This window comes from Budorcas taxicolor, chromosome 14 (assembly GCF_023091745.1).
Source record: "Budorcas taxicolor isolate Tak-1 chromosome 14, Takin1.1, whole genome shotgun sequence".
Lineage (NCBI taxonomy): Eukaryota > Metazoa > Chordata > Mammalia > Artiodactyla > Bovidae > Budorcas > Budorcas taxicolor.
Window position 1 is genome coordinate 10,041,922 of NC_068923.1, and position 22,072 is coordinate 10,063,993.

Sequence of the window (22,072 nt, forward strand, 5' to 3'; positions counted from 1 at the left end):
TTAAGGTTAAGCTCAAAATCCTTCAAATGAGGCTTCAGCACTTGAGAACTCCCAGGTTTTACTAACAGTAGAATCAATCTTTAAAAATGCAGTCAAGCAATTGTGCTTATGACATAATATTTTGGAAGCAGTTCACTGAATGGAGAGTAAATGACTTCTAGGAAAGGAGGGGAACTGTTATTTATAGGCTTGCTCACAAAAAGTCCTAGGAAAAAAACAGTAGAAAAAATAATACTCTTAAAGTAGATATACTACCCAAGGCAATCTACAGAGTCAATGTAGTCTCTATCAAAAATGCCCAATAGCATTTTTCACAGAATTAGAACAAAAAATTATGGAGGTTCATAACATTGTATAGGAGGGAGTGACCAAGACCATTCCCAGGAAAAATAATTTCAAGAAGGAAAAGTGCTTGTCTGAGGATGTTATGTAGTCCAAGCTCACTCTTCTAGCTTCACGATAGGCCAATAAATTACAGAGATGAGATGTTGAAACAAGGAATACAACTTTATTCAAAGAACTGACTGACCAAAAAGATGACAGACTAATGTCTCAAAATGACTGTCTTGTCAGGGCCTGGATGCCAGGTTCTTTATGGATCAGAGATGACAAGAGGTGAGGAAACAGAGTAAAAAGACCACTTAATTCTTGCAAATATCTCCCAGAATGACAGGCCCCAGACAGGGGGATATGTTAGTTTTACTTTCTTATAGTCATTTCACAGATGGTGTGAAATGGAATATCTCCTGTCATATCAATAACAAGGGATTTCACACTACAAATGTGAATTTTTGAGCTACGCTGTCAATCAGTAGATGAATTTTGCCATTCTTCACGAAAGGAACTTAGAATGTTACTGTCCTTCACAGGTGTGCAGTGTCTCCCTATGAGTCAAACAAAGTCAGTTTAAGTTTAAGGGTCATGCTGGGTGGGGGGGGCAGGGTGGCAGTATTCCCTGAGGCAAGCCATTACGTATGTTATAATAACAAAATATGCAAAAAAAAAAAAAAAAGAAAGAAAGAAAGAAAAGAAAAGAAAAGCATTAAAGTCACAGAAATAGAGCCAGTATGGAGTCAAAACTAATCCTTCCCTGAAACAAGCAGGCCTTACGAAAATCTTAGGAAAGAAAAAAAGTAAATGGCAAGGAAGAAAGGGAAAAATACCCAGCTGAATGCAGAGTTACAGAGACTAGCAAGGAGAGATAAGAAAGTCGTCTTAAATGAACAATGTGAAGAAATAAAGGAAAACAATAGAATGGGAAAGACTAGAGATCTCCTCACAAAAACTGGAGATATAAAGGGAACATTTCATGCAAATGTGGGCACAATAAGGGACACAAATGCTAAGGACCTAACAGAAGAAGAAGAGATTAAGAAGATGTGGCAAGAACACAGAATACAAACCACCACAATATTGTAAATTTATTAGCCTCCAATTAAAATGAAACCAATACAATATTGTAAAGTAATTAACCTCCAATTATAATAAATTTACATTTAAATAATAATAATACCCCCGCCCCCCCCCCCAAAAAAAAAAAAAAAACGTCTAAATGAGCTTGGTAACCACAATGGTGTGGTCACTCCCCAGAGCCACACGTCCTGGAATGTGAAGTCTAATGGTCCTTAAGAAGAAACACTACAAACAAAGCGAGCAGAAGTGATGGAATGTAGATGATATAAAGATGTTCTCACACAAGAACTCTCTTCAAGACTGAAATAGTTACCTGCTTACTTAATTTCATAGAGGAAATGTGAAGAGAGAAGTCTGTTTAATTGAATAAGCAAGAGAAAACTCCTGAAAAAAGAAATAAATGAAAGAGAAATAAATAATTTACCAGATAAAGATTTCAAAGATTATAATAAGAATTCTAACTGAATTAGGGAAAAGAATAGATGAACACAGTGAGAATTTTTCTTTTTTAAATTTATTAGAATATATTTTCACATATATACCAAAGTAAATCAGTTATACATATATCCAGCCATTCTTTTTTTAGATTTTTTTCTCATATAAGCCATTACAGAGTCTTGAGTAGAACTTTGTGTTATACAACAGATTATTAATTTTTTTTCTATTTTATTTATAGTGTGTATATATCAATCCAATCTCTCAATTTATCCTGTCTCCCAACAATGAGAATTTTAACAAGGAGTTAAAACATGCAAGAATAATAAATTGGTAGAGAAGAAAACAGTATATAAAATGAAGAACATGTTAGAAGAAATGTACAGTGGACTAGATGATACAGAATAGCACATAAATAATCTGTAATATAGAATAATGGAAACTACTCAATTAGAACAGCAAAAAGAAAAACACATTAAAAAATTAGAGTTATCTCAAGAGCAAGTATACTAATGTTTGCATTATATGAGTCTTAGAATGTGAAGAGAGAGAAAAGGGTAAAAAAACGTATTTGGTGTAATTATGGCTGAAAACTTCCTGAACTTGAACTAGGAAACAGATATCCTAGTACAGGAAATACAGAGTCTCAAACAAGATGAACCAAAACAAGCCCATACAAAAACACTTCATAATTAAAATGACAAAAATTAAGTATAAAAAAAGTTATAAACGCAGCAAGTAAAAACACAAAGGCATATTCAAGGTACTACCATAAGGACATCAACTGACAGTTCTATAGAAACTTTGGGAAAGGGAATGAGATGATATATTCAAAGCGCTGCAAAAGACAGAAAAACCTGAAGCTAGTATACTCCACTTGGCATGATTATCATTTAGAATAGAAGGGAAGATAAAGAAATTTTTAGACAAGCAAAAGCTACAAGAGTTCACCAATACTAATCTTATCCTAAAAGAAATATTCAGTGGTTTTCTCTAAGTGAAAAATAAAAGGCTACAACAAGAAGTAAGTTTAAATATAGGAAAATTCCACTAGTAAATATAAGTATATAGAAAAGGCTAAGGATCAATCACTTAAACAAACTAGTACAAAGATAAAAAGAAAACAACTGTAAAATCAAATGCTATTACAATATTCATTAAAGGGCTAAACATGCAGATGTAAAATATGATATCAAAAACACAAAATTCAAAGTAGGGAAGCAAAAATGTATATATTTTAGAATATGTTTGAACTTAAAATCAAGTAAATATAATTACAGATCAACATATATAAGTCGCATGGCAACTACAAATTAAAAACCTACAATAAATACACGAAATAAACACAAATATATATAAATATAAACAAACGTAACACCAAAAAAAAAAAAAAAATCAAACCACAAGGGAAGAAACTAAGAGAAGAAAAGAACAGAGAACTACAAAAACATAAGAAAATAAGTAACAAAATGACAAAATGACAACAAGTACTTACTTATCAATATTCATGCTTAGTTCAATAAATTAAATGCTCTAATACATGAACATAAGATAGCTGACTGTGTAAACCACACGAATCATCTGTATAGCACTTATAAGGGAATAAGTTCAGAGATAAAGATACATGTACACTGAAAATAAAGGAAGAGAAAAAGGAAGTCAGTGAAAATGATTTTAAAAAATGTGGGTAGAAATACTCACAGCAGACAAAGTAAACTTGAAAAAAAATAGTTATAGCAAAAGATAAAGAAGGAGATTATATGAAGATGAAGAGATCAATGCAAAGAAAAGATACAATGCTTCTAAACATGTATACAACTAATATGGGAGAGCCTAAGTATATAAAGCAAATATCAACAGATATAGTGAGAGAAATTGACATAAGTCTACAAGAAAAAACAAAAATCTCATATAAACCACCCAACCTATGCCTTAATGGAATAATAAAAAGGAGAAAAAGCTTGAAGTCAGCAGAAGGAAGGAAAGAATAAAGCTCAGAGAAGAAATTAATAAAATAGAGACTAAAATATTGTTTTTAAAAAGATCAACAAAATTGACAAGCTTTTAGCCAGGCTCATCAAGAAATAAAGAAAGAGGACCCAAATAAACAATATGGAAAATTAGAGACACATGACATGACAACTTATATCAGAAAACCATAATAATCACAAGAGAATACTAAGAACAGTTATACACCAATAAATATGACAGCCTAGAAAAAATGTACAAGTTTCTGGAAACATAATCTTACAAGACTGAATCAGAAAAAAATATATCCTCTGAATAGATGAATTGTTAGTAGCAAAACTGATTTTTCAATAAAGAAAGTCTAAGAAAACAAAATTCAAGAATCTGATAGTTATTCTGGGAAATCATACAAAACATATAAGAAGACTAACACCTATATTCTCAAACTATTAAAAAAATGAAGAGGATTGGACACACCCTAATTAATTGTATGAAGTTATTCCCATGAAACCAAAATCATTCAAAGACACTATTTAAAAAAAAAGTTAAAAGGCAAGCCAATCTCTTGGATAAATATAGGTGCAAAAATGCTCAAAAATATTAGTTAAATTCAACAATATATAAATTTTTTCATACAATATGAGCAAATGGGATTTATTCCAGTAATGTAAGGATGATTCAGTATCTGCAAAGCAATCACTGTGATACTCCACATTAAAAAAAGGAAGAATAAAAGTCACATGACTATCTCAATATTCACAGAAAAAGCATTTGACAAGTCAGCATCCATTCATGAAAAACATTCATCAAGTTTGGTATGTAGAGAACATATTTCAACATTTTAGAGGCCATTTACAACAGACCCACAACTAACATCGTATTCAGTCATGGTGAAAAGCTAAAAGCACTTCCTCAAATATCAAGAACAATATAAGAATTCCCACCTTCACCACTTTTACTTACCATACTATTGGAAGTCTTATCTCTACAGCAATAAGAAGAGAAAAATAAAAAGCATCCTGATTGGAAGAGAAGACGTTAAATGACCATTATTTGTAGATGATGTAATCAGTTCAGTTCAGTTCAGACGCTCAGTCCTGTCCGACTCTTTACGATCCCATGTACTGCAGCACGCCAGGCCTCTCTGTCCATCACCAACTCCTGGAGTTCACTCAAACTCATGTCCATTGAGTCAGTGATGCCATCCAACCATCTCATCCTCTGTCGTCCCCTTTTCCTCCTGCCCCCAATCTTTCCCAGCATCAGGGTCCTTTCAAATGAGTCAGTTCTTCTCATCAGGTGGCCAAAGAATTGGAGTTTCAGCTTCAACGTCAATCCTTTCAATGAATATTCAGGACTGATTTCCTTTAGGATGGACTGGTTTGATCTCCTTGCAGTCCAAAGGACTCTCAAGAGTCTTCTCCAACACCAAATTTCAAAAGCATCAATTCTTCTGCACTCAGCTTTCTTTGTAGTCCAACTCTCACATCCATACACGACTACTAGTAAAACCATAGCCTTGACTAGATGGACCTTTGTTGGCAAAGTAATGTCTCTACTTTTTAATATGCTGTCTAGGTTGGTCATAACTTTTCTTCCAAGGAGCAAACGTCTTTTAGTTTTATGGCTTCAGTCACAGTCTGCAGTGATTTTGAAGTCCCCCAAAATAAAATCAGTCACTGTGTCCACTGTTTACCAATCTATTTGCCATGAAGTGACTGGACCAGATGCCATGATCTTCACTTTCTGTATGTTGAGCTTTAAGCCAACTTTTTCACTCTCCTCTTTCACTTTCATCAAGAGGCTCTTCTTCACTTTCTGCCATAAGGATGGTGTCATCTGCATATCTGAGGTTTTTTGTATTTCTCTCAGTAACCTTGATTCCAGCTTGTGCTTCATCCAGCCCAGGGTTTCTCATGATATACTCTGCATAAAAGTTAAATAAGCAGGGTGACAATATACAGCCTTGACATACTCCTTTTCCTATTTGGAGTCAGTCTGTTGTAATTTGTAAATTACATATTATATATAAATTATCGTGGGCTTCCCAGGTGGCTCAGATGATAAAAAATCTGCCTATGATGCAGGAGACTCACGTTAGATCCCTGAGTTTTGAAGATTCCCCTGGAGAAGGAAACAGCAATCCATTCTAGCATTCTTGCCTGGAGAATTCCATGTACCGAAGAACCTGGTTGGCTACAGTCCATAAGGTCAAAAGAGTTGGACACAACAGAGAGACAAACATTTTCACTTTCACTTTCAGATCTCCATTACTAAAAAAAAAAAAAAAAGAATTGAGTATTTAATAAAGTTATAGGATACAAGATTAATACATAGAAATCTGCTGCTTTTCTCTACACTAATAATAAACTATGGGAGAGAAAAAAAAAAAACAAAAATCTATTCCCTTATAAAATCACATAAAAAATAATAAAATATCTAAGTGAAAGGCCTATATTCCAAAAACATTAAAACAATGGTGAAGAAAATTTAAGACGAAACAAATGAAAAGATATTTCATATTAATGAATGGGAAGTAGGAGTAGTGTTAAAAATTACATATTGCCCAAATAATCTGCAGATTTGTTAAAATTTCTGCCAAAATTGCAGATTTTTTTTTCAAAAAAATAGAAAAATAGTCCCCAACTTTATGTGGAATCACAGAACAGCCTTAATTGGCAACATAAACTTGACCAAAAAAAGCACAAATCTGGCGGTATCACATTCCTTGTTTAAACATACAGTAATCAAAACAGTTTTGTGCTATCACAAAAGCAGCTACACAGATCAATGAAATGGAATAAAAAGCCCATATATAAATACATACACTTATGAGTAATTCTAGTCTAAAATAAGCCTCTTGAGGAAAGTGAAAGAGGAGACTGAAAAAGTTGACTTAAAGTTCAACATTAAGAAAACTAAGATTATGGCATCTAGTCTCATCACTTCATGGGAAATAGATGAGGAAACAGTGGAAACAGTGTCAGAGTTTATTTTGGGGGGCTCCAAAATCACTGCAGATTGTGATTGCAGCCATGAAATTCAAAGATGCTTACTCCTTGGAAGGAAAGTTATGACCAACTTAGATAGCATATTCAAAAGCAGAGACATTACTTTGTGAACAAAGTTCCGTGTAGTCAAGGCTATGGTTTTTCCAGTGGTCATGTATGGGTGTGAGAGTTGGACTGTGAAGAAAGCTGAGCACTGAAGAATTGATGCTTTTGAACTGTGGTGTTGGAGAAGACTCTTGAGAATCCCATGGACTGCAAGGAGATCCATCCAGTTCATCCTAAAGGAGACCAGTCTTGGATGTTCATTGGGAGGACTGATGCTGAGGCTGAAACTCCAATACTTTGACCACTTGATACGAAGAGTTGACTCATTGGAAAAGACCTTGATGCTGGGAGGAATTGGGGGCAGAAGGTGAAGGGGACAACAGAGGATGAGATGGCGGGATGGCATCACCAACTTGATGCACATGAGCTTGGGTGAACTCTGGGTGTTGGTGATGGACAGGCAGGCCTGGCATGCTGTGATTCATGGGATTGCAAAGAGTTGGACACGACTGAGTGACTGAACTGAACTGAACTAAATCTAAAATAAAGGAGGGAAGAAAACACAATGAAGAAAAGAGTCTCTTCAATGAAAGGTACTGGAAAAACTGGACAGTTACAAGCATAAAAGTTATACTAAAACATTTCCCCCCACCATATAAAAAATAAACTCAAAATGGATTAATTATCTAAATGTGAAACTTAAAATTATTAAACTCCAAGAAGAAAACACAAGCAGGACACTCTTTGATGTAATTTTTAACAATTTTTGCATCTCTCTCCTAACCCAAGTGCAAATAGGATAGAAAAAAAAGCAATCTAATTAAACTTAAAAGCTATTGTACAACAAATGCTATCAGCAAACAAACCAACAAATAAACAAAAAATCCATCATATGGAAGAAAGTATTTTTAATTGATATGACCAATAAGGAGTAATATTTTAAATATGTGAAAAACTGATACAACTCAATATCAAAATAATTCAAAGAAACCAACTAAAGAAAGTCAGATAACTTTAAAAAATTTTCTCCCAAGGAAGGCACACAGATATTCAGTAGGCACATAAAAGATGCTCATTATCACTGATCAATAGATAAATGCACATCAAAATCAAATTCAGATATCACCTAACTGTCTGAATAAATATCACCAAAAAGAACACAAATAACAAGTGTTGGAGAGACTGTGGAGAAAATAAATCTCACGTACAATATTAGTGAAAATGTAAATTTGTATAGCCACTACAGAATGAATATTCCTCAAAAAACTGAAAATCGAACTACCATTTGATACAACAATTCTCTTCCTGGGTAGATATCCAAAGAAAACAGAATCACTCATTCAAAAAGATACACTCACTGCATTGTTCATAGCAGCATTATTTATAATAGCCAAGATATGTGAGGAAAGTAAGTATCCACTAACAGATGAATTGATAAACAAGAACAGTAAAATGCTACACAACCATACAAATAATAGAAATTTTGCAATTTGAAACAACAGGTATGGCTCTGGAGGGTATTATGTTAAGTGAAATAAGCCAGATAAAGACAAATGCTATATGTTATCACTTATATGTGGAATTTTTAGAAAGAAAGAAGAATAAATATAAAAAAAAAACAGAAAAAAAAAACACAGATATAGGGAACAAGTTAGTGGTTATGAGATGGAAGAGAGAATGGACAAGTTAGGGGTATGGAATTAAGAGGTACACAAGACTATGTATAAAATAAATCTGCTACAAGTGTATATCATTCAGCACAGGGAAAATAGACAATCGTCTATGATAACTTTTATTGAAACATATCTGTGTGTCACTATGGAAATATTTTAAGTCAACTACAAGTCCACTAAAAAAATTTAAAAAAAAAAATAGAAGAAGCTGTTGATCACCTAGAACTAAGTTTATAAACTTACTGTAGAAGGGAAAATAACGTCTGTCAGGGTCTTAGTGTCTGAAAAGCAAAAAGTAAAGAATATCTAAATAATTTGTCATCTGGATTCAGATGGCTTATGATGTCTTTAGAGTGGAAAGTAGGTGAGATTGAAAAGACTCTCTGGCAAATGAGTTTACGATGGGCAGATACAGTGAGAGAGAAAACTGAGGAGCCTATGGACTACCCAGTTGAGCAACTGCCACCCAGATACAAGCATTCTTTGTCAAGACAATTAAACTACTATCCAGTAACGCTGAAAAAGCTAAAGTTGAACGATTCTATGAAGACTTACAAGACCTTCTAGAAGTAAGTCCCAAAAAAGATGTCCTTTTCATTATAGGGGACTGGAATGCAAAAGTAGGAAGTCAAGAAAGACCTGGAATAATGGGCAAATTTGGCCTTGGAATACGGAATTAAGCAGGGTAAAGGATAATATAATTGTGCCAAGAGAACACACTGCTCATAGCAAACACCCTCTTCCAACAATACAAGAAAAGACTCTACACATGGACATCACCAGATGGTCAACACTGAAATCAGAATGATTATATTCTTTGCAGCCAAAGATGGAGAAGCTCTATACAAAAACAAGACCAGGACCTGACTGTGGCTCACATCATGACCTCCTTACTGCTAAATTCAGACTTAAACTGAAGAAAGTAGGGAAAACCACTAGACCATTCATGTATGACCTAAATCAAATCTCTTATGATTATACAGTGGAAGTGAGAAATAGATTTAAGGGGTTAGATCAGATAGATAGAGTGCCTGATGAACTATGGATGGAGGTTAATGATATTGTACAGGAGACAGGGATCAAGATCATCCCCATGGAAAAGAAATGCAAAAAAGCAAAATGGCTGTCTGGGGAGGCCTTAAAAATAGCTGTGAAAAGAAGAGAAGTGAAAAGCAAAGAAGAAAAGGAAAGATATAAGCATCTGAATGCAGAGTTCCAAAGAATAGCAAGAAGAGATAAGGAAGCCTTCCTCAGCGATCACTGCAAAGAAATAGAGGAAAAGAACAGAATGCGAAAGACTAGAGATCTCTTCAAGAAAATTAGAGATACCAAGGGAAAATTTGATGCAAAGATGGGCTCGATAAAGGACAAAAATTATATGGACCTAACAGAAGCCGAAGATATTAAGAAGAGGTGGCAAGAATACACAGAAGAACTGTCCAAAAAAAACTTAAATACCAAGATAATGACAATGGTGAGATCACTCACCTAGAGCCAGACATCCTGGAATGTGAAGTCAAGTGGGCCTTAGAAGCATTACTATGAACAAAACTAGTGGAGGTGATAGAATTCTAGTTGAGCTATTTCAAATCCTGAAAGATAACACTGTGAAAGTGCTGCACTCAATTCACCTGGAAATTTGGAAAACTCCGCAGTGGCCACAGGACTGGAAAAGGTCAGTTTTCATTTCAATCCCAAAGAAAGGCAATGCCAAAGAATGCTCAAATTACCGCACAATTGCACTCATCTCACAGCCTAGTAAAGTAATGCTCAAAATTCTCCAAGCCAGGCTTCAGCAATACATAAACCATGAACTTCCAGAAGTTCAGGCTGGTTTTAGAAAAGTCAGAGGAACCAGAGATCAAATTGCCAACATCCCCTGGATCATGGAAAAAGCAAGAGAGTTCCAGAAAAACATCTATTTCTGCTTTATTGACTATGCCAAGGCCTTTGAATGTGTGGATCACAACAAAATGTGGAAAAGATCACCTGACCTGCCTCTTGAGAAACCTATATGCAGGTCAAGAAGCAACAGTTAGAATGACATGGAACAACAGACTGGTTTCAAATAGGAAAAAGAGTATCTCAAGGCAGTATATTGTCACCCTGGTTATTTAATTTATATGCAGAGTACATCATGAAAAACGCTGGGCTGGAAGAAGCACAAGCTGGAATCAAGATTGCCGGGAGAAAAATCAATAACCTCAGATATGCTGATGACACCAACCCTATGGCAGAGTGTGAAGAGGAACTAAAAAGCCTTTTGATGAAAGTGAAAAAGGAGAATGAAAAAGTTGGCTTAAAGCTCAACATTCAGAAAGTGAAGATCATGGCATCTGGTCCAGTCACTTCATGGGAAATTGATGGGGACACAGTGGAAATAGTGTCAGACTTGATTTTTTTTGGGCTCCAAAATCACTGCAGATGGTGATTGCAGCCATGAAATTAAAAGACGCTTACTCCTTGGAAGAAAAGTTATGACCAATCTAGATAGCATATTCAAAAGCAGAGACATTAATTTGCAAACAAAGGTCCGTCTAGTCAAGGCTATGGTCTTTCCACTGATCATGTATGGATGTGAGATTTGGATTGTGACGTAATTTTAGCGCCAAAGAATTGATGCTTTTGAACTGTGGTGTTGGAGAAGAGTCTTGAGAATCCCTTGTACTGCAAGGTAATCCAACCACTCCATCCTAAAGGAGATCAGCCCTGAGTGTTCTTGGGGAGGAATGATGCTAAAGCTGAAACTCCAACACTTTGTCTACCTCATGTAGTGTTGACTCATTGCAAACGACTCTGATGCTGGGAGGGATTGGGGGAAGGAGAAGAAGGGGACAACATAGGATGAGATGGCTGGATTGTATCACTGACTCGATGTTCATGAGTTTCAATGAATCCCGGGAGATGGTGATGGACAGGGAGGCCTGGAGTGCTGTGATTAATGGGGTCGCAAAGATTCAGACACGACTGAGCCGCTGAACTGAACAGAATTTCCAAAACAAGTAATACAGTTATTTTGTGTGCTGCAGCCCATGCAGTCACAAAATATCGGACACAACTTGGCGACTGAACAACCACCACCACTACAATAAATAATCCTATTTACATGGGAAAGAATTTCATGAAACTGTTGTACTGTTGATATAGCTGTTCTCAGCTCCTATTGTAGGTTATGTTGACACAGGTAATCTCAGTTTTTTAAAGACATTAGTTTCAAGTATGGATAAAGCACTTCCCTCCAAATGATGTCAATGTTTGTTTTGATACAAATATTTAAGTAGTATACATAAAGTATTGTTTCTAGCAGATGATTGTAGTAGAAATCTAGAGGTTGTGTATTTTTTGTAAATTATTTCTCCACTGGTATTCCATTGTTCGGGAGTATATTTCTTGTTGCTTAATGTTTCCAATTGGAAGAGCCTACATGGGGTAACTCTCCTGATTGATGACTGCTCTTCTCTTATTCATACATGCAGAAGAGGAGAAATAACTATATTTAATTTTCATTTTTCCCCTTTATTTTACTTTACGATACTATATTGGTTTTGCCATACATCAACATGAATCCGCCATGGGTGTACATGAGTCCCCAAACCGGACCCCCTTCCATTTCCCTCCCCATACCATCTCTCTGGGTCATCCCAGTGCACCAGCCCCAAGCATCATGTATCCTGCATCGAACCTAGGCTGGCAATTCATTTCTTTCATGATATTATACATGTTTCAATGCCATTCTCCCAAATCATACCACCCTCACCCTCTCCCACAGAGTCCAAATGTCTGTTCTATACATGTGTGTCTCTTTTGCTGTCTCGCATACAGGGTTATCCCTACCATCTTTCTAAATTCCATATATATGCATTGATATACTGTATTGGTGTTTTTCCTTCTTGCTTACTTCACTCTATATAATAGGCTCCAGTTTCATCCACCTCATTAGAACTGATTCAAATGTATTCTTTTCAATGGTTGAGTAATACTCCATTGTGTATATGCACCACAGCTTTCTTATCCATGCATCTGCTGATGGACATCTAGGTTGCTTCCATGTCCTGGTTATTATAAACGGTGCTGTGATGAACATTGGGGTACACGTGTCTCTTTCAATTCTGGTTTCCTCGGTGTGTATGCCCAGCAGTGGGATTGCTGGGTCATAAGGCAGTTCTATTTCCAGTTTTTTAAGGAATCTCCACACTGTTCTCCATAGTGTCTGTACTAGTTTGCATCCCCACCAAGAGTGTAAGAGGGTTCCCTTTTCTCCACACCTTCTCCAGCATTTATTGCTTATAGATTTTGGATCACAGCCATTCTGATTGGTGTGAAATGGCACCTCATTGTGATCTTGATTTGCATTTCTCTGATAATGAGTGATGTTGAGCATCTTTTCATGTGTTTGTTAGCCATCTGTCTTCTTTGGAGAAATGTCTAAATAAACTCAAAATGGATTAAAGACCTAAACGTAAGACCAGAAACTATAAAACTCCTAGAGGAGAAATTAGGCAAAACATTCTCCGACATAAATCACAGGATCCTCTATGACTCACCTCTCAGAATACTGGAAATAAAAGCAAAAATAAACAAATGGGATATAATTAAAATTAAAAGCTTCGGCACAGCAAAAGAAACTATAAGCAAGGTGAAAAGACAGCCTTTAGAATGGAAGAAAATAATAGCAAATGAAGCAACTGACAAACAACTAATCTCAAAAATACACAAGCAACTCATGCAGCTCAATTCCAGAAAAACAAAAGACCCAGTCAAAAAAAGGGGCAAAGAAGTAATTTTCTTTTTTATATAAATTTATTTATTTTAATTGGAGGTTAATTACTTTAAAGTATTGTATCGGTTTTGCCATGCATCAACATGAATCTGCCACAGGTGTATACGTGTTCCCCATCCTAAACCCCCCTTCCTCCTCCCTCCCCATACCATCCCTCTGGGTCATCCCAGTGCACCAGCCCCAAGCACCTAGTATCATGCATCGAACCTGGACTGGTGATTCATTTCATATATGATATTATACATGTTTCAATGCCATTCTCCCAAATCATCCCACCCTCTCCCTCTCCCACAGAGTCCAAAAGACTGTTCTATACATCTGTGTCTCTTTTACTGTCTCGCATACAAGGTTATGGTTAATTTTCTTAAAATAATCATAGTTTATTCTGAATTAAAAACTAAAGCTTTTGAAAAACAGCCAGTGAATGTTTGAAGGTTGATGGGTAAAAACAAATAAGGTTACAGATAAAATATTTTCAAAGTTTAATCTAGCATTAAATGATATTTCATTGATTATGAGTTTGCATTCCTTTATTACAATATACTTCCTTTCATTTTTCTTCTTTAAAATCTTAGTGTGAATTATTCAGTTGCCAGAGAAGTATTATTGCTAAATATATTTTCAAGCCTTTGTGATCTAATCTTTTTTAATATTTTTGGTTCATTCATCAAAAGGAAATATTTAGGCTTTTTTTTGGACACTCATGGTCAAAGATGATGTTGAGTCAAGCTGAATACCTCTCTCTCTATCTATCCCTTACCATCTTGTCCAGAAACCAAAATCTCTCCTGGATACTTAAGAATGACTTTACTGTTCACATAACGGCATCCTGATTAATTTAGCTGATTATTTAGGTTTATTTTGTATGAAGATGTAATTTAAAAAATTTTACCACTTTCAAAAGATTTCTTTCTTACACCTGTCATATCCTAGGGAGTTAAAATATGTTGGATATCATCATCCCTGTTTTACATATTAAGAAATAAAGTCTCAGATAAGTTGAATAATATGATATGGAAAAGTAAAGCATCCTAGATATTCCAAACATGAGACTCAAAACCAGAATCAGTCTGAATCCAGTGGTTTCACTGTCTTCAGTAGACTTGATTATCTCTTACATGTAAAAGTTATTTGATAATTTTTTTTTACTTGTCTTAATTGATTAAGCTTTAATTCCACACAGAACATTTTTTCTCAGCATTTTAGAAGCACAAATGAAAGAAGTTGAAGTGAAGGCAGATGGGCTGATTTGAGGATATTAAGTAACAATAAGATGTAAAAAATAGTATATTCTTTTCTTATGTTTTAAAATTATTTATTTATTTTGTTGCATTGCGCATCATGAGGAATCTTTATTTTTATTTTTATTTTTATTTTATTTTACTTTACAATACTGTATTGGTTTTGCCATACATTGACATGAATCCACCACGGGTGTACATGTGTTCCCAGATATGAACCCCCCTCCCACCTCCTTCCCCATAACATCTCTCTGGGTCATCCCCATGCACCAGCCCCAAGCATGCTGTATCCTGCATCAGACATAGACTGGCGATTCGTTTCTTACATGATAGTATACATGTTTCAATGTCGTTCTCCCAAATCACCCCACCCTCTCCCTCTCCCTCAGAGTCCAAAAGTCCACTCTACACATCTGTGTCTCTTTTGCTGTCTTGCATACAGGGTCATCATTGCCATCTTTCTAAATTCCATATATATGTGTTAGTATACTGTATTGGTGTTTTACTTTCTGGCTTCACTCTGTATAATCGGCTCAGATTTCATCTGTCTCATTAGAACTGATTCAAATGTATTTTTTTCAATGGCTGAGTAATACTCCATTGTGTATATGCACCACAGCTTTATTATCCATTCATCTGCTGATGGACATCTGGGTTGCTTCCATGTCCTGGCTATTATAAACAGTGCTGCGATGAATATTGGGGTACATGTGTCTCTTTCAATTCAGGTTTCCTCTGTGTGTATGCCCAGCAGTGGGATTGCTGGGTCATAAGGTAGCTCTATTTGCAATTTTTTAAAGAATCTCCACACTGTTCTCCATAGTGGTTGTACTAGTTTGCATTCCAACCAACAGTGTAAGAGGGTTCCCTTCTCTCCACACCCTCTCCAGCATTTATTGCTTGCAGACTTTTGGATCACAGACCTTCTGATTGGTGTGAAGTGGTACCTTATTGTGGTTTTGATTTGCATTTCTCTGATAATGAGTGATGTTGAGCATCTTTTCATGTGTTTGTTAGCCATCCGTATGTCTTCTTTGGAGAAATGTCTGTTTAGTTCTTTGACCCACTTTTTGTTTGGGTCGTTTATTTTTCTGGAGTTGAGCTGCATAAGTTGCTTGTATATTTTTGAGATTAGTTCTTTGTCAGTTGCTTCATTTGCTATTATTTTCTCCCATTCCGAAGGCTATCTTTTCACCTTGCTTATATTTTCCTTTGTTGTGCAGAAGCTTTTAATTTTAATTATATCCCATTTGTTTATTTTTGCTTTTATTTCCAGAATTTTGGGGGGTGGATCATAGAGGATCCTGCTGTGATTTATGTCGGAGAGTGTTTTGCCTATGTTCTCCTCTAGGAGTTTTATAGTTTCTGGTCTTACATTTAGATCTTTAATCCATTTTGTGTTTTTGTGTGTGTGTGATGTTAGAAAGTGATCTAGAGTCATTCTTTTACAAGTGGTTGACCAGTTTTCCCAGCACCACTTTTTAAAGAGATTGTCTTTACTCCATTGTGTATTCTTGCCTCCTTTGTCAAAGATAAGGTGTCCATATGAGTGTGGATTTATCTCTGAGCTTTCTATTTGTTCCATTGATCTATATTTCTGTCTTTGTGCCAGTACCATACTGTCTTAATGACTGTGGCTTTGTAGTAGAGCCTGAAGTCAGGCAAGTTGATTCCTCCAGTTCCATTCTTCTTTCTCAAGATTGCTTTGGCTATTCGAGGTTTTTTGTATTTCCATACAAATCTTGAAATTATTTGTTCTAGTTCTGTGAAAAATATGGCTGGTAGCTTGATAGGGATTGCATTGAATTCGTAAATTGCTATGGGTAGTATACTCATTTTCACCGTATTGATTCTTCCGATCCATGAACATGGTATATTTCTCCATCTATTAGTGTCCTTTTTGATTTCTTTCATCAGTGTTTTATAGTTTTCTATATATAGGTCTTTAATTTCTTTAGGTAGATATATTCCTAAGTATTTTATTCTTTTCATTTCAATGGTGATCCTCCACATAGAAAACTCTAAAGACTCCACCAGAAAATTACTAGAGCTGATCAATGAATATAGTAAAGTTGCAGGATGTAAAATCAACACACAGAAATCCCTTGCATTCCTATACACTAATAATGAGAAAGGAGAAAAAGAAATTAAGGAAACAATTCCATTCATGAGGAATTTTACTTCCCTGATCAGGGATTGAACCTCTACCCTTTGTAGCAGAAGCCTTGATTGGATTTGTAATCACTCGATCTCCCGGAAAGGACCTACTCTGTTTTATTCATTTTACATTATTTATTAAAAGTTATGTATAAAAAAAATGTTGCTGATTTTTGTCCATTTTTTCTTATAATTATTAGCTATCTATACATTGATCTATCAGACACTACTGAAGCACCTTAGCAGCAGCAGCTTACATTGACTTATTTCCTATCCATTCAGTTTAGTAGAGTCACTCAGTTGTGTCCGACTATTTTAGACCCCGTTAACCACAGTATGCCAGGCCTCCCTTTCCATCAACCCCCAGAGCCCATCCAAACCCATGTCCATTGTTTCAATAATGCCATCCTACCATCTCATCCTCTGCCTTCCCCTTCTCCACCTGCCCTCAACCTTTCCTAGCATTAGGGCCTTTTCAAATGAGTCAGCTCTCCGCATCAGGTGGCCAAAGTATTGGAGTTTCAGGTTCAACATCAGTCCCTCCAGTGAACATCCAGGACTGATCTCCATTAGGATGGACTGGTTGGATCTCCTTGCAGTTCAAGGGACTCTCAAGAGTCTTCTCAAACACTGCCACTCAAAAGCACCAATTCATCTGCACTCAGCTTTCTTTGTAGTCCAACTCTGACATCAGTACGTGACTATTGGAAAAACCATAGCCTTGACTAGATGGACCTTTTTTGGCAAAGTATTGTCTCTGCTTTTTAACATGCTGTCTAGGTTAGTCGTAACTTTCCTTGCAAGGAACAAGCGTCTTTTGATTTCATGGCTGCAATCACCATCTGCAGTGATTTTGGAGCCCAGAAAAATTAAGTCAGTCACTGTTTCCACTGTTTCTTCATCTATTTCCCATGAAGTGATGGGCCCAGATGCCATGATCTTTGTTTTCTGAATGTTGAGCTTTAAGCCAACTTTTTCACTCTTCTCTTTCACTTTCATCAAGAGGCTCTTTAGTTCTTCTTCACTTTCTGCATAAAGGTGGTGTCATCTGCATATCTGATGTTATTGATATTTCTCCCAGCAATCTTGATTCCAGCTTTTGCTTCTTCCAGCCCAGTATTTTTCATGATGTACTCTGCATAGAAGTTAAATAAGCAGGGTAACAATATGCAGCCTTGATGTACTCCTTTTCCTATTTGAAACCAGTCTGTCATTTTATGTCCAGTTCTAACTATTGCTTCCTGACCTGCATATAGGTTTCTCAAGTGGCAGGCTAGGTGGTCTTGTATTCCTAGCTCTTTCAGAATTTTCTACAGTTTATTGTGATTCACACTGTGAAAGGCTTTGGCATAGTCAATAAAGCAGAATTTTTTTTTTTTTTTTTTCTGGAATTGTCTTGCTTTTTCAGTGATCCAGGAGATGTTGGCAATTTGATCTCTGGTTCCTCTGTCTATAAATGTTTCAAAGGTATCATTTAAAATGTTGCTATACAATTGGCTTTGTTGAAATGATCTCTCCTTCTTTCTTTACAAAGGAAGGTTACTCTAATGGATGCAGGATGATATCTTTTTAATTTCAGTTGTTTTAATGTACTTTATATCATTATCCAAGAAACTCTGGGTGGAAAAACAGTTGTGCACCTTTTAATTTTACCAGTATTACCACCTGAGACCACTCTTTTCAAGTATAATTATACCCTTACATTGAAAACATTTTTCCCCCCTTCTAAGGTTTTCAAAGTCCTACTACCCCTCCAAAAGATTCCCAAGTAAAATTTTCTGAAAATAAACTTGGGATTATTATTCATAGGCTTACAGTATAAATGTTCATTTCAGTGGTGTTTTCACTTTGTGTGCACATTTGCAAAAGTTGGAGCACTTGTTTGAACTGACTCATGGATGATTTTATTCTTGTTTCCAGGTGGTTTGCATGGTAGAACATTTGTAGAATAAATCAGAGCCCGTATATTTACTAACATACCCAATGCTTCCTCTAGTGTTTAAACAATACCTGTCTTACAACTAATTGTTGGTTTAAATTCTGAGTACTTTTTTAAAAAAAATAAATAAAAAAGATAATGAGGGTACATCTAAATTCTGTCAAGTAGATTAAAAACATCTATTAAGAATCTATACTTGCACTTGGTTTATCTCCTAGCTAACTGCAAAGCTCAGCCACAATTGCCTTGATGTTTACTACAAACCACTCTTAAAATAACCAACATGACCTACTTTAGTATCTTCCATTTGCTTGTGAATAGCAAAAACAGAAGAGTTTGGATCTGCAGATATCAAAATGTACTGTTTATTATCTATAAAAAGTAGATTTAGCACTTAAAAAAATTCAGCTATAAATCCTGAGTTAACTGTTTACTAGCTGTATGAATTTTAAGCAAAATGTTTAATGAATATATGTCCCCATCTGAAAGAATGGCCACAATTATTATTGACTTTACATAATTGTGAAAAAGAACATTTATATACCATATAACACATGACATAATTCATATAAAATGCTGCCAAATCACACAGTAGGAGCTCAAAAATTAGTGGATATAATGAATAATATCTGTTCACATTCACTTTTGAAATGGCAGTGTTTTTTTTGGAAACTATGGTTATGACTATTGTTTTTTCAAAACATGATCTCAAGAACTTCCTATTATCTACACTATGTTGTTTTACAAATGAGAGTATATAAAATTATGATTTTCTCAAAAAGCCAGTCCAATGTTAAAACAAAAGTTTATTAACATTGTGGTGGAAAGGAGGTGGGAGGTGGGAGATTTGCCTTACAGATTTGCCTAAGTCCACATAAAAATCTCAAAATAGAATCTTTATATGGTAATATTGTTCTTTCTTTAATTTTCTTACTTATTTAAAATATATTATTTTTCTATATTTTAGGCATCTTTGTAAGACAATTTAAATCTTTGTTGAAATGTCATTCATCAGTCAATTAATGCCGTTCTTTTTTTAATTTAAATTTATTTATTTCAATTGTAGGCTAATTACTTTACAATATTGTATTGGTTTTGCCATACATCAACACGAATCTGCTTGACTAAAACTAAAACCTTAAAATGTTTATCAGCAGTAATTTAAATCAAGAGAAGATAGTTTAGTTATCAGTTTTAAAATAACTGATAAATATTCCCTCATATTTAAAGGGATTATGTGGTAGACAGAATTTTAATCTGGCCCTCAAGATTTCTGCTAGTGACCACACACCTTATAAAATTATTTTCTATGAGTGTAAGCCAAATCTGTGGAAATGATTTGGTGCTTCCATGGTTACTACAAGGCAGAGGGTTTGGTAGGCTCCCATAATTATGTCACAGCAGACTTAGACCAGCTGACTAGAAAAAGTATCTCCTATAGCCATAAAGAAGTAAGCCACTGTGCTGAGAGGGAACCTGAGGACCAGCTGAGAATTATTTCTGACCAGCAGCCAGCAATGAAATGGAGACTGCCATCACCCTGCTCCAAGAAAGGGAACTACCAAAAGTGTGAATGTGGAAGAGGGCCTGAGCTTCAGAAGTGCCCGCAGCCCCACACATTACCCTGACTTCAGCCTGGAAAATTCCTGAGGAGAGGACTTAGTTAGCTCATGCCTGACTCCTAATCCAAGCAAAATATGACATAGTACATTTTTGTTCTTTTAAGCTCAAAATGTGTCATAATTTGCAGCAATAAAATTTAATGAACATTAAGCAAATAATAATGTAGAAAGAGTTGCCGCATTTGTGTGAGTATCTTTCAAATTGATGTGGGGAGGCTGGGCTGAAGAGAGTGTGAAAAGGTCAGGATGAAAATGAGAATTCCGTCCCACCCTACCCTGTGGGATGAAGAAACAGATTAAGATTATGACCTAAAAGAAATCCTTAATCTTAAAAGGAAAGAGGAAATTCTGAGCATAATATATTGTCCATCAGGTGAGTTTTTCTTTTGACTTATTTGTTTTGACACTAAAAATTGAGTCTTATCCTGAAAACAAGAATCGCTTATGGCCATAGATGCAAGGAAAATTATATATATATATATATATATATATATATATATATATATGCACACACACACACACACACATATATGTATATGTATATATATTATACATTTATAAATATTTACATATTTATAAATATATATATATATATATGCTCACCTTCAAAATCATTGTGGTTTACATAAATTCTGACACTTTGAGAATAAGCTAAGATTAACATTTTTTTTTCTTACTTTTATAAAAACAGTGTGAAATGAAGCCTAGTTTCACCCCAGATATTCAACTTACAGTGGGAGATTCATTAACACAGATTTTGTGTGTGTGAAGAGGCCAAGGAAGTGACAATATTCCACATGTGGGTGATGATGATGATGATGATACTATTTAAGCAACTGAAAAAAATAGCTTAGAATAGCTAAAATTTAATGTTCTTCAATTAAAGGGAATTGTCAGAAATAATAGAAAATGCTCTGGATTTTATTCACACATGATGTAAAGTGTGTATAATATCATAATAGAGTATGGTTTAGTGAGCTAAAAGAAATGTTACAGATTAATATGGCTGGTGGAGATTACTAAAGGTCATCTGGACCATATTGTCCTTCCTTTAGAAAAACTTACACTTAAATCTTCCAAGATGACTCATTTCTAAAAACACCCTGAAGTTCTAAGACCTCAGCATAAATATATATACAGATTTTTCCTCTGTGAGAAGTTTCCTCTTCATATCTACTCTAAGTCACCTCACACCTATTTAAATTTATGAAGACTTTGTTCCAAACAGTTCATACAGTCTAATATTTAAGAAAAAAAAAAAAAAAGGAAAACAACCCTTAATAACAAAATTGGGCAGAAGACCTAAAGTGACATCTCTCCAAAGAAATACTAACGGCCAGTAGGCATATGAAAAGATTATCAATGTCACTAATTAATAGAGAAATGTGAATCAAAACTACAAAATGGTACAACCTTACACTGACCAGAATCAATATCATAAGAAAGTCTAAAAATAATATTGCTGAAGAGGGTATGGAGAAAAGGGAATTCTCCTACACTACTGGTGAATGAAAAAGTTGTTTTAAAACACAGCAGTCACAAAACTAAGATAATGGCATCCGGTCCCATCATTTCATGGCAGATAAATGGGAAAACAATGGAAACAGTGATAGCCTTTATTTTCTTGGACTCCAATATCACTGCAGACGGTGACCGCAGCCATGAAATTTAAAGAAGCTTGTTCCTTGGAAGAAAAGCTATGACAAACCTAGACAGTGCATTAAAAAGCAGAGATATTACTTTGCCATCAAAGTTCTGTTTAGTCAAAGCTATGGTTTTTCCAGTACT